Below are 6,590 nucleotides of genomic sequence, written 5' to 3' on the forward strand. Positions count from 1 at the left end.
TCGTCTCACAGCCCTCTGTGCTGTATCGCTCTTGTCTTCGTGCTGGCACTTGTCGTTACGCCGGAACACAACGTACCACAACTGCCATTTAAACATCTCAAAAAAGCTGTTCTGATGTCTGATGAACTCTAAATAGGCACTTTAGACGGATGTTTTAATCATTTATTTGTTGTACATTATTTGTAACTTGTATGTTACTTACTTTTGTTGTTCTGTAGTTTCCAGAGAAATGGGTGCGTTTTCCCCGATAATAATACTTCATTATTTATCCAGAAAGGCAACGGCCTTGCCACAGTGGATATACCGGTTCCCGTCAGGTCACCGAAGTTAAGCGCTGTCGGGCGTGGCCGGCACTTGGATGGGTGACCATCCAGGCCGCCATGTGCTGTTGCCATTTTTCGGGGTGCACTCAGCCTCGTGATGCCAATTGTGGAGCTACTTGACCGAATAGTAGCGGCTCCGGTCACAGAAAACCATCGTAACGACCGGGAGAGCGGTGTGCTGACCCCACGCCCCTCCTATCCGCATCCTCCTCTGCGGATGACACGGCGGTCGGATAGTCCCGATGGGCCACTTGTGGCCTGAAGACGGAGTGCCCATTTATCCAGAACCTTATCACACGGCTTATTACAATGGAAAAGGATGGGAAAGAAATCGCCCATGCCCCATTCAAAGAAACCATCCTGGCTTTTTCTTGAGCAGTTTAAGGGAGCCATAGAAAAGCCTCAGACTTGGAGCTGAATCACCATCCTTCTGTATGCGAGCCCAGTATTAAGTACTGCGTTACGTCGCTCTTCCGTAGTAACAGTAATGCTAGTAGTTTTATCGTGGGAAAAACTGTTTTAATAGCTATAGGAAGGTGTGCAGCAAAAACATGAAAGAATATATTCGGAATAGAACCCTCTACATTTACTTGTAGAATCTCATATTGGTTTAAAGACATTTTGATATACACCAACGCCTACATTTCAAAAGTATTACTTTCCGAGAACTGTATCCGCGCATATCGCCTTCATCGGTGGCGTTCCATTCATAGGATGAACAACATGTTGACTTCATTTATATCCAAATGGAATCTGGTAGAATAGCATGTGCTCTGAAAAATTATGATTAGATTAGTTTCCATTTGAAAGAGTTAAATATATTACGTGGGAACACCTCTGCTGACATACATGTAAAAAAAAAATCTATCGACATAAAAATATGAAGGAAAATCAAGGCTGTTGCGTCCAGCTTACCATTTTGTATATATCAGAGAAAACATCTCTGACAGCGGAAAATCTTTCTCAATACACATTAAATAATACTGAGCGTGCAGACGATATTATAATTACACTGAGGACAAAGCTGATTTCTGTACGTAAATACAGCTCTGTAAATCTGTGTTAACTGGTACTACCTCCATATAAAACAAATGTTATGGTCTGAATCGAAATGTGTCATATGGTATGAAAAATTCATCACAATACTCTGTAAGTTTGATAGGAAATTTTATAGACGCAACCGTATCAACTGGAATATTCGTAAAACCCTCAAGGATATAAATGGAAAACGAACTAAACCAAAATTTTGCAAGACAATAATGGTACCAGTTGCAGTGTGCAATATAGATATCTGTGAACGGAAGAATAATTATAACAGTTATAATGAGTTTCGCTGGAACGCCAAAAGTCAACTAACAGAGGTACAAGACAGTAATTAATATGTTTTGACTTTTCAAGTAAAATCATAGATTGCCAACAATAGCAGTAGCTGAGGTTATATCAGTGAAGTATGTTTGAGAATGAAATTTTTTCCGGAACCAGCTGCTTAGCTTAATTCTTGAAGTGTACAAGTTGTTAAGGCTACTGCTAATATACCTACACACTCCGCAAAACACTTCGGTTTATTGGGAAAATTGTGGGAAAGTGTGGTTCATCCGTAAAGGGAACCGCATATAGGACGCTAGTGCGATCTATTCTTGAGTACGGTCGAATATCTGAGATCCGCATCAGGTCGAGTTGAAGGAAGACATCGAAGCAATTTACAGGCAGCTTGATAGCTTTGTTACCGGTAGTTTCGAACGACACGCAAGTGTTACGGAGATGCTTCGGGAACGAAAAAACGGTTCAAATGGCTCTGAGCACTATGGGACTTAACAACTTAGGTCATAAGTCCCCTAGAACTTAGAACTGCTTAAACCTAACTAACCTAAGGACATCACACACAGCCATGCCCGAGGCAGGATTCGAACCTGCGACCGTAGCAGCCCCGCGGTTCCGTACTGCAGCGCCAGAACCGCACGGCCACCGCGGCCGGCCGGGAACTCAAATAGGAATATCTAGATGGAAAGCGACGTTCTTTTCGAGGAATACAAACGAAAAAATTTAGAGAGCCGGCATTTGAAGCTGACTGCTGAACGATCCTACTGCCGCGAACATAGATTTCGCGTAAGGACCACGAGAAATAAACACAGTTGCTTTTCCCTCGCTCCGTCTGCAAGTGAAACAGGAAAGGAAATGATTATTAGTGGTAAATGGATTCACAGTGATGATTTGCTCTTTGTTTTATATGTCCAAGATTGGAAAATTGGTGTTGGCCGGGGTGGCCGAGCGGTACTATGCGCTACAGTCGGGAATCGCGCGACTGCTACGGTTGCAGGTTCGAATCCTGCCTCGGGCATGGATGTGTGTGGATGTCCTTAGGTTACTTAGGTTTAAGTAGTTCTAAGTTCTAGGGGACTGATGACCTCAGAAGTTAAGTCCCATAGTGCTCAGAGCCATTTGAACCATTTGGAAAATTGCTTGACCATAAGGCAGAGGACAGGAAAGGTCCGTCTTTGCTCACAGTCTCACAAATCAGTGAGATAGCTCTACTGCCAACGGCTTAAGGATCTAGTGACAGAAATGAAAACAGACAGTAAAAAGAGTTAATGTACGCCGACAGTCGAGCCTTAGTAAAAAGAGGCATTATCGTTAGGTAATTGTGTGATATATGTAATAATAAATCTTCGTTCTAATCCTTTATTGAGTGATCTAGCAAACGGGAGCTGTCTTTTAGGTGTTATTAAGGGGAGCAAGATAGGGAAACTGGAGTGTGGTGTATCACGGCAGGAGTAGCCAGTAAGCGAGAGCAGCCGGTGGGCATAACGCGCCGGAGATTTAGGAAGGTCATTTCAATAAGTCACTGGTATACCCTACTGCCGCCGCCGACCGCAACAAAAACACGGCTGCCACTGGAGTGCCACCGCCTCCTGCCGGAAAATTGCCGCAACTGGCACACTTTCCGGATGATACGGTAATTCCCTGGGTGGAGAGAAAATTGCAGACAAAATATTCCTGCTTACAACAGCTACGGAATAAAATCGTTCGAGCAGTGCTGGTCTGTTCTTTTTTGTGTTTCTAGTGACTTACAAAGAAGGAAAGATAGCAGTAAAGCAGGTTAAAGTGTAACGTCTTTTGGACGTGGAGGATACTGTATTAGCTACCATACCAAAACTCTCCTTGGTTTCATATACTGCTTGCTGAATGTATAGACTAGATAGTATCGATGGATAGCGTGCAACCTTGTTTCATTCCCTTCTCAGCTAATACTTCCTTTCCAGCTCCTGCAACTCTCGTAGTTGCAGCCTGCTTTTTGTACAAGTTGTGGATGACCTTTCACTCCCAGTATTTCAACCCCCTTTCGTTCAGAATTTTAAAAAATCAGACAACATTTTCAAACACTTTCCTCTTATCTAAAAATGCAGTATATGTAGGCCTTCCATTCCTCAACATGTCTTCTACGACAAGTCGTAAGCATCGTATTCCCTCATGTGTTCCTGCATTTCGATAGAACTCAAACTGAAGTTCTTCGGCTTAGGCTTCTACCATTCATTCCATTATTCTGCAAATTGTAGGCATTTGTACTTCAATGCTTCTAGTGTGGATAAGGCTCGATATGCAGAATGCCCACCTCCGATCTTGTGCACCACAACTCATTTGGAATTGCTGTAATATATAGACATCCACCATAGGCAAAAATTTCTAGGAGGGACAACAGTCGACGTAGAAGGTCACCATCTTTTACTAACTTTGCTGACTGTTGTGGTCTCTGAATATCTCACGAACTCACACCTAGGTTGTATGTGCGATGTTTCCTGTTACTTCGCAACTTCTCTTAATAAACATAATAACATAACACTGTGAATTATAACTGAAGTAGTTTTCCACCTTTAACTTCAAGTGTGTCTGTGCTGTAATCTGGAACTCAAGTTACATAATTACAGAAATGCTTCCTGATAATATCGAGTCGTAAAACGTATCACGAACTATTAAACTGTATTTGAATTAACATTTACTAAATTGATTATGAAACGCAAAACTGTACGTTATACAAGCCGTTCTGAGCTTTGTTCTCTGTACTGCACAGTGGGGTGGACAATGCTGCAGTGCGTGGCATCACAATACTTGACTTTCATTTTCAACATACACTCCTGGAAATTGAAATAAGAACACCGTGAATTCATTGTCCCAGGAAGGGCAAACTTAATTGACACATTCCTTGGGTCAGATACATCACATGATCACACTGACAGAACCACAGGCACATAGACACAGGCAACAGAGCATGGACAATGTCGGCACTAGTACAGTGTATATCCACCTTTCGCAGCAATGCAGGCTGCTATTCTCCCATGGAGACGATCGTAGAGATGCTGGATGTAGTCCTGTGGAACGGCTTGCCATGCCATTTCCACCTGGCGCCTCAGTTGGACCAGCGTTCGTGCTGGACGTGCAGACCGCGTGAGACGACGCTTCATCCAGTCCCAAACATGCTCAATGGGGGACAGATCCGGAGATTTTGCTGGCCAGGGTAGTTGACTTACACCTTCTAGAGCACGTTGGGTGGCACGGGATACATGCGGACGTGCATTGTCCTGTTGGAACAGCAAGTTCCCTTGCCGGTCTAGGAATGGTAGAACGATGGGTTCGATGACGGTTTGGATGTACCGTGCACTATTCAGTGTCCCCTCGACGATCACCAGTGGTGTACGGCCAGTGTAGGAGATCGCTCCCCACACCATGATGCCGGGTGTTGGCCCTGTGTGCCTCGGTCGTATGCAGTCCTGATTGTGGCGCTCACCTGCACGGCGCCAAACACGCATACGACCATCATTGGCACCAAGGCAGAAGCGACTCTCATCGCTGAAGACGACACGTCTCCATTCGTCCCTCCATTCACGCCTGTCGCGACACCACTGGAGGCGGGCTGCACGATGTTGGGGCGTGAGCGGAAGACGGCCTAACGGTGTGCGGGACCGTAGCCCAGCTTCATGGAGACGGTTGCGAATGGTCCTCGCCGATACCCCAGGAGCAACAGTGTCCCTAATTTGCTGGGAAGTGGCGGTGCGGTCCCCTACGGCACTGCGTAGGATCCTACGGTCTTGGCGTGCATCCGTGCGTCGCTGCGGTCCGGTCCCAGGTCGACGGGCACGTGCACCTTCCGCCGACCACTGGCGACAACATCGATGTACTGTGGAGACCTCACGCCCCACGTGTTGAGCAATTCGGCGGTACGTCCACCCGGCCTCCCGCATGCCCACCATACGCCCTCGCTCGAAGTCCGTCAACTGCACATACGGTTCACGTCCACGCTGTCGCGGCATGCTACCAGTGTTAAAGACTGCGCTGGAGCTCCGTATGCCACGGCAAACTGGCTGACACTGGCGGCGGCGGTGCACAAATGCTGCGCAGCTAGCGCCATTCGACGGCCAACACCGCGGTTCCTGGTGTGTCCGCTGTGCCGTGCGTGTGATCATTGCTTGTACAGCCCTCTCGCAGTGTCCGGAGCAAGTATGGTAGGTCTGACACACCAGTGTCAATGTGTTCTTTTTTCCATTTCCAGGAGTGTATAAATCTAATAGAATAAAACAAGCTACATAAAATTAAAAATTGAATTTTGGAAGAATAACTAACCAAAATGCTTTTCGTAAAACGCCCTGCCAATTTACGTGAGCAAACTGAATAAAGAAAATTCCGAACTGTAAATAATACACGCCCGAATGTAACACTGCTCAGTAAAAATAAGTCTGTCTGAAAAAAGAATGTAATTTGACCTGAACTTTACCTAAATTGAATCTGATGTTAATTCTGAAATACAATGCTTAACTGAGAATGACTTTACTGTGTCCTGACTGATGTTACATTGGCTCTAACAAGTTATCTAACAAATTTAGTTAATTACCTTTGGCAACGCAAACTCGGTACTGTTCGAGATCAACGAACATTAAAGTACAGCACAGCAGAAAACCAGCTAAGTGAAAGAACGTCTGGCGCAGTGTCATGCAAAGACGCACAACTATGCCAAGTAGATTGTGCTTCACTTATCAGCAGCTGAATTTCGCTCAATACCGTTCGGCGACAAACATAATCAAAAACTGAATTTCGTGAGGAGGCGGTTGCATTTACTGAATGATTAAGAGGAGACTAGCATTCAGAAACTACGTTGCGAATAATGAAACTCATTCTCTGACTACGACAATCATCTTCACAAAATTATTTTTATTAAAAATACGACTTTGCCATGAAATGAATTAGTAGAACGGAAAAGGAGCGGTAAATCTATAACTT

At 44.9% G+C, this 6,590-nt stretch overlaps 1 pseudogene; it reads left to right on the forward strand.

Moving 5' to 3' along the window:
• The first annotated feature begins 276 nt into the window (after positions 1–276).
• Positions 277–394, forward strand: LOC126250086 (5S ribosomal RNA; annotated as a pseudogene).
• The last annotated feature ends 6,196 nt before the right edge of the window (positions 395–6,590 follow it).

This window comes from Schistocerca nitens, chromosome 3, assembly GCF_023898315.1.
Source record: "Schistocerca nitens isolate TAMUIC-IGC-003100 chromosome 3, iqSchNite1.1, whole genome shotgun sequence".
NCBI lineage: Eukaryota > Metazoa > Arthropoda > Insecta > Orthoptera > Acrididae > Schistocerca > Schistocerca nitens.